Source organism: Conger conger, chromosome 7, assembly GCF_963514075.1.
Source record: "Conger conger chromosome 7, fConCon1.1, whole genome shotgun sequence".
Taxonomy (NCBI): domain Eukaryota; kingdom Metazoa; phylum Chordata; class Actinopteri; order Anguilliformes; family Congridae; genus Conger; species Conger conger.
In genome coordinates, this window is record NC_083766.1 from 57,838,983 (window position 1) to 57,847,088 (window position 8,106).

Sequence of the window (8,106 nt, forward strand, 5' to 3'; positions counted from 1 at the left end):
CAGGGTCAGTACACGGTAGCAGATTCTCGGTGGGTCAGTGTTGGGTCGTTAAGCAGGGTCAGTACACGGAAGCAGATTCTCGGTGGGTCAGTGTTGGGTCGTTAGGCAGGGTCAGTACACGGTAGCAGATTCTCGGTGGGTCAGTGTTGGGTCGTTGGGCAGGGTCAGTACACAGAAGCAGATTCTCGGTGGGTCAGTGTTGGGTCGTTAGGCAGGGTCAGTACACAGAAGCAGATTCTCGGTGGGTCAGTGTTGGGTCGTTAGGCAGGGTCAGTACACGGTAGCAGATTCTCGGTGGGTCAGTGTTGGGTCGTTGGGCAGGGTCAGTACACAGAAGCAGATTCTCGGTGGGTCAGTGTTGGGTCGTTAGGCAGGGTCAGTACACAGAAGCAGATTCTCGGTGGGTCAGTGTTGGGTCGTTAGGCAGGGTCAGTACACAGAAGCGGATACTCGCTGGGTCTGGGTCTCAGACAGTGATCAAACAGGATTATCACACAGCACAGTAAATCCTCTCCTGCTCACACTCTCCGGGTGATTTCCCTTGCGGTGCTCTGCCAGGTCTGATTAACTATCACCCCTTCCTCACTCACACACCCTCCTCCCCTGCAGGAGTCCCACCACTCCTGCTGCTGGCCTCCCTGGCATGTCAGAAATTTACTAAACATATTGCAAAATTGCATGTACAATCGTGCAAAGGCAACATCTGAAATGACTTTAACTGCCCTGCCCGCAATAAAGCACCACATCCCACCCTGATCCCGTCATTCCCGACTGACGGCCGCTCTTTCCGCGGAACTTACGGACCTCTCCAGAATCGCGCCGTTGTGCCGGCGCCGCGGTCCTTGTGATCCCGGTCCAGTGTGGCCGGGATTAGAGCCCCCCCCTCTGGGGGAGCGAACCCTGACTCACGCACCCCCCCGAATCCTAATAAAACCATCTGGCACCTCCATAGGGTCCGTGTTCACTTCTTCGGCATGAAGTCATTGGGAAAAACGGCAGTGCACGGGAAATATTGAGAACGGAGCGGGAATGCACTGATCTCAGCTCCACCGCTGAAGCGGCCTGGCTGCGCTCCGTTATTCCTGGGAGCCGCTGTTGGGAAACATGTTCTGGATCTGCGGTCGGACCCGTCTGGTTAAATGGAGCTGTGGTGCATCGGGCCTTTGCACAAACCCGTTCCACATCTGTGGATTTCTCTTTTTGGAGCGCTTTCTGAAAGGCCTTTTTCTGCGTTTTAATAATAGCCTCCCTGTGTTTTGCGATAATAGTTCTGTAACACAAAACGCAATAAAACATATTGGAAAAATAAAACTCGAACACCTTTGAAAACTTTTTTACGTTTTATTGTTTGATTTTACTGGAACTTTCACCATTTTATTTCTTTCCACCTCTCTGTCTTCCCGACTTTCTCTTTCGTTCTCTCTCCTTGCTTGTGTGTGCATTTGTGTGTGTGTGCGTGTGTGTGTGAGAGAGAAAGCGAGAGAGTGAGTGGTGGGGGGAGGAGGGGGGTAAACCTGGCACTAACATGGTTAAATTCAGTTTTTACATGCATCCAGAAAGCTCTCCTCTCCATAAAATCCGGTGAGACTCTTCCTCTTGTGTGTGGCTGTATCAGAATCAGTGTGACATACCATGTCACACGCGTGACTTGATTTGATTACACGAGGCAGACGAATCGAGCAAAGCAGACCACTCTTTCATTAGGAACTTTATTACACCTACTTATTCATGTGATTATCTACTCAGCCAATTGTGTGGCAGCAGTGCAATGCATACATTCATGTAGGTACGGGTCAGGAGCTTCAGTTAAGATTCACATCAACCATCAGAATGGGGAAAAAATGTGATCCAAGTGACCGTGGAATGATTGTTTGTGGCAGACAGGGTGGTTTGAGTATCTCAGAAACTGCTGATCTCCTGGGATTTATAGACAGAGTTTGTGAAGAATGGTGCAAAAAACTTTAAAAATCCAGGGAGCAGCAGTTCTGCAGACCGCCTAGTTAATGAGAGACGTTAGAGGAGAATGTCCAGACTGGTCAAAGTTGACAGGAAGGTGACATTAACGCAAATAACCATACCTTACAACAGTGCTACACAGAAGACCATCTCTGAACACACAACACATCATAACTCTAAGTGGATAGGCTACAGTAGTAGAAGTTAAAAAAATAAGTCTAATAAATACCTAATAAAGTGCTCACTGGGTGTATATACATATATTTATCTAAGCAGGAAGCACACAGACATGGGAACCTGTGTTAATAGTCAGACAAGGCAGGAGAAAGCATCTCCGCTATGACAGCTGAAACAATGGATGATTCTCCTGAGCATGGTCACTGACTGCACTCACTCACCGCCAAAGCAGAACCGTTCTCAGACCGCATGAACCGAAGCGTTCCTTCTGCATCGGATCGTGGTTAACCTCAACCCATGCTTCAGAGGCAGAGAGATGACGAGCTGTATTAGTCCCTTCTGACCTACACGTATGACATTATATTACATTACATTACATTAATGGCATTTTGGCAGACGCTCTTATCCAGAGTGACGTACAGTTGATTAGACTAAGCAGGAGACAATCCTCCCCTGGAGCAATGCAGGGCTAAGGGCCTTGCTCAAGGGCCCAACGGCTGTGCGGATCTTATTGTGGCTACACCAGGATTAGAACCACCGACCTTGCGTGTCCCAGTCATTTACCTTAACCACTACGCTACAGGCCACAGACTGTCACCATAATGCCAAACAACATCCAATAAGAGACTGTTCATACGTACTGTATGTACACGCATCTGAGATTTGGTTTCCAAACATATGCTGCCTATTTATTTCATAAAACGACTTGAAACCACTAATTCTGTAAAACAGCTTGAAACCACTCATTTTGTAAAACCACTTGAAAACTGTTATGAATTACATCCACTTTCCTCAGCTCAAATGAGAAATGAGAACTCCATTTCTTTCTTTTCTGCATGACGGATAAAGTCTCTTGGTATATCCTTACTGAAGTAATCAAGCTAATTTCCGAAACGTCCCATTCGTGATATGATTTATAAAGAACGTAACCATGTACAGTTCATTTTCTAAGTTGTCATTTCATTTTAAGCATATCTCTTTTTCCGAGAGAGAGAGAGAGAGAGAGAGAGAGAGAGAGAGAGAGAGAGAGAGAGAGATGGTATGCCATTTGCTCTGTTAGATCTTTTACTGGGACCGGAAAAGGTCACCTTTCCATAAAGTCTATCTGATCAAAGTCTCCGGCCTCGTGGGATGACAGTACTCTTATAAAGTCAGACAAATATAACTTCATGCAACCTCTGTCCTTCCTTCCCTGTCTCCCATAATTGATTTGGTCAGTTTTAGTCCTTCTTGTCATCCTCGGGATTAATGGTGTGCAAGCAAAGTCATTCCATTTGAGATATGAGAATTAATTCCATAACTGCCGACCAGTCAGTCCCAATAGCTCAATGCTGCCCTCTACAGGAGCTCTGTGGGAAGTGCGAGCGCTAGGGCTAGCGCAACAGCCTGCAGCTCCCTGTCCAATCAACGATTACTCACGGTCCACTGAGGTTTGGACGGTATACTGTGCCGCTGACGCTGAAATAAAGATGAGTTTGATTTGTTTATAGATGCGCTGTTCCAAGTTGGAGGCTTTTCCCCTTCAGTTTACCTGGCACCATTACCAAGTATGATGGTCTTCCATTATGACGTTTTGACAGCACAATAGTTGTACTTCCTTGGCACCATTCATTATTTCTATCTGTGTGAACAGGGACAATTCATTGAAAACAGACTGTACTTGCTTTTTTGGGGGGTGGGGATCCCTTCTTAAAACTGTCAAAACACGAAGCAGACTCCAACTCATAATTTATATACCCAGGTGCCAACAGATTATCTTCCTTTATCTGTGCCTAAGCCATAACTTTCATGCATTTTTTATCATCTGATTTGTTTTTTTGCAGGACGGCACAAGAAAGCAAAAGCAAGATATTCACCATGTAAAGAGGCAGCTGTTCCACGTTACGCGTTTTCCTCGGAGTTCTAATCACGCGCAGTTGTTCACCGCGAGTTGAAGAGGTTTACTGCACGGAGATGGTACAGTCACACCGCTTCAAGGGTTCGCCTCAAAGACGGGCATTTTCCTGGACACGGAATAAAAGAAAAGGTCCATTTCACAAGCCAATGCGCTGTGGTCCACACTATCCCACAACCCACCAGGGCCCCTGGTGTAAGAGAGGTCAGTTACCGGCCATAACTGACTTTCCTTTCCCATGTCAGTAGTGATACAGGGGTTAATGAGAGGGACACTCTAATAGGGGGGTAAATGGCTGGCGTTTATATAGCATCTTTATCTAAAGCGCTGTTCAATTGATGCTTCTCATTCGCCCATTCATACACACACTCACACACTCACGGCGATTGGCTGCCATGCAAATCACCAACCAGCTCGTCAGGAGCATTTGGGGGTTAGGTGTCTTGCTCAGGGACACTTCGACACAGCCCGGGCGGGGGATCGAACCGGCAACCCTCTGACTGCCAGACGACTGCTCTCACCGCCTGAGCCCATGCCCCTGAATGACAGGGGCCCTCAAAAGATATTAGAACATTGCATTTTCTGGGGTGGTGGGGCCCGATGTGAGATCTCTTCATGGGGCCCTGTTAGTGCCCCTGGGTAACGTACAAATGCTTACACATGTTCCGACTCATTACAAAATGGAGGCGGTGGGGAAAGGCAAACTTGGCAACCTGAAAATGCTTGATTGTGCTGCACAGTCTTTCGTTGTTACTGTTCTGTAATCATCCTTCAGTCTTTTGGAGAAAAACTACTGTACTATATTTTTTATTTTTTTTGTGAAGCATCTTAGTCACCAGTAATCATGAAAAAGATTCCTTGATCTTCTCTCTTTTTTAAAAGTACAAACATACTCAGGGGCGGCCTGTAGCGTAGTGGTTAAGGAACATGACTGGGAACCGCAAGGTCGGTGGTTCAATCCCGGTGTAGCCACAATAAGGTCCACACAGCCGTTGGGCCCTTGAGCAAAGCCCTTAACCCTGCTTAATCTCCTTGATAAGAGCATCTGCCAAATGCCATTAATGTAATGTAATGTATTCTATGCAGATACAGATCTCGTGCCTCCACAGTTATTAACATAACTCAAAACCATAGCTAAATGACATAAGGGTGAATAATACAATCAATGCAAAAATAAAGTTTCCACACAATACCACACAAAAACAAAAACATATATAAATATCCTGCCAACCGTCTAAAAATCTCAAACCCTAAACCGCTACCCTACACATTACTTTTACATTACATTATTGGCATTTGGCAGACGCTCTTATCCAAAGTGACGTACAGTTGATTCGACTAAGCAGGAGACAATCCTCCCCTGGAGCAATGCAGGGTTAAGGGCCTTGCTCAAGGGCCCAACGGCTGTGCGGATCTTATTATCCCGGCTACCCCGGGATTAGAACCACGACCTTGCGTGTCCCAGTCATTTACCTTAACCACTACGCTACAGGCCGCCCCTCATTACATACGTTCCCTCCATCCCAGAAAGCCGTGTTCTTGTTTGAACAGTACCCACTCCCAGACTCCCAAACTTGTGCAGAGCTGCACACATCAGGCTCTGAGGCATATGCGGCTCCAGGGCGTTATGTCAGGAGGTGATGACTACTCATGTCCCTTCCCTGTCTGTCCCAATCCTGCGCTGAGAGAATCTTCCAGAAGGCTGTCACCGGGGGCAACACAAACGGCCCCAGAAATCCTGAGTTTGAAGCTTTTAAAAAAAATGTACACATTGTCTTCGTTAAAGAAATGAGTCACGACCGTAAGTGACTCATCTTCACTAATCTCAGCAGATCTCGTCTTTGCTCTCACTAAACAGAACAGAATGACTGCAGAGCATGTTTTATTCACATGTCCCCAGTAATCATTCAAATGACAGACGCTACAAGAACATTTGTTTCAATTTCAGAGAATTCAGAGAATGGGCTTCAAAGTTGTTTCCTATCGTTCAGGAAATGTGGTTTTTAACCTCATCTTCATGTTCCTGGACCACACGGGAATAATGTAATGTATTTGACCATTTAAAGTTCATTTTTTTGTCTTACAGGAGGTGGCAATAAAAGAAAAAAGAAGAAAGAAAGAGAACAGAATTACTTCTGTGCAAATAGCACTCCAACAACCCGCCGCACAAAGGACTTTACACATACATTAATGCATGCATAACATATGTGCACAGTTATAGTTCAGCCACTTAGCAGACACTTATGTCCACAGACATTTATACAGCGCACATACAATCCTTTATACAGCCGGATATTTACTGAGGCAGTTCAGTTGAAGTACCTTGTTCAGGGTTACCATAGCATCCTAGCTGAGAATTTAAGTTACAACCTTAGAGGAACAACCCCAGTCCCCTTCCCATTATACACTATATATATGGTTGGGGATATGCATACTTTTCATTCAACCTGAAGAAGATCCACTATGGGTCGAAACGTTATTTGATACTAATAAAGAATCACATCAGATTCTGGTGTTCAGGCTCTACTTGAAGTTTATTTTAAAATGTAAACAGTAAAAATGGATGGCATTTACATGGAAGCATCTCGACTCGCCTCATAATCGGCTTTTTCGGGCAGCCCTGATCAGTCCTCTGGCGAGCCCACACTGCGGAGATAACTCAAAGCCCAGAGATTAGGGAAACCCTCCCTGCCTCCAGGCCTCTCCTGTCTGAGTCTTAAACTTTCCCATGAGCGGGTCTTTCAGCTGGAGGCCAGGGCTCTGAAATGGAGCAGCCTGGCAGGTCAAAGGTGAGGCTGCCAAGTTCCTATCAGCTAACCAGCTGAAGCTGAAGCTGACAGAATTACATATCGGCCTGCAAATAGTGAGCATGATGTATCTTACCTGACCAATCCGGGAGGGGGTTGTGTAGCTCACCAACTCTGAATTGCACACTGTGACACCCTGTGTCCTTTTAACATGTTGGTGAATTATGTCTGTCTTCACAGCTGATTTGCTGTAGATTCACGACAGTGAATCCAAACATAATCATTCACTGTCATTCTCTAATATTTCCTCAGTGTCTGACCCCTGGCAATAATACGGGGAAAGGTTTGAGGGTGATGTTTATTTTATTTTTTATTTTGGGCAACTCACTTCAGCTTCCTAACTCGGTCCCACAATGCCCCCTAGCGGACGTTTGTTTTCCCAGCGATGAATGCTTTGTGTGGCAGATCAATGTGTTTTCAGAACGTTTCCTCGATGTTCTTCTCTCATCTTTATTTAACTAGGTCAACTGAGAACTTGTTCTCTTTCGCAGTTGTGACCTAGAGAATCAAAATGGGTAGGGAGTGCAAGGGTGAAAGAAGACCAATACGTCTATAAAATAAGTCTAATAAATACCTAATTAAGTGCTCACTGGGTGTATGAATGTGTTCATCACATTAAGCGCATGGAATATTGGCTAAAAAAAAAGTGTTAGTGAATATTCTGGACAGTGGATAGGAGGTGCTGACTTCACTGCAAGTCAATCTTTTAATGTATTGTAATGACAATATTCTAACTATTTTTTGCCTTTCCCCCGCCCCCCTTTCTGATATCCCTATCCTCCTTGTCTAACCCAAAAAAAAAAAAAAAAATTGCACTTATGATGACTGTATGTTTAGAACAGCATTTCATGTGTATTTTCCTAGTTATGGATGTGATGCTTTGACTTGTGGAAGAACCTATGCACTTGTAAATCGCTTTGGATTAAAAGCGTCTGCCAAATGACTAAAATGTAAAATGTGAATGTAAAAATAAAAATCAAGTCAGTACCATCGCTGACATCAGTTAACATAAAGAAAAATTGATTATAAGGTATTTTGAGGAGAATTAAATCAATAAGAAATAGTATTGGGAGGTTTTTTCGATAACCATTTGCACAGTCGATTGACAGATAAATCGATGACAGAATGCATGAATTAATTAATAATGGGATTAAATATGGATATATCTGGAGCATTTGTGGTCGCAGTGGTCGCTCTTGGTCGGGTAGTAAACCCACATTACTGTAAAACGTGCGTGCTCTGGAACACGCAAAGAACTGTAGCTATCTGTTT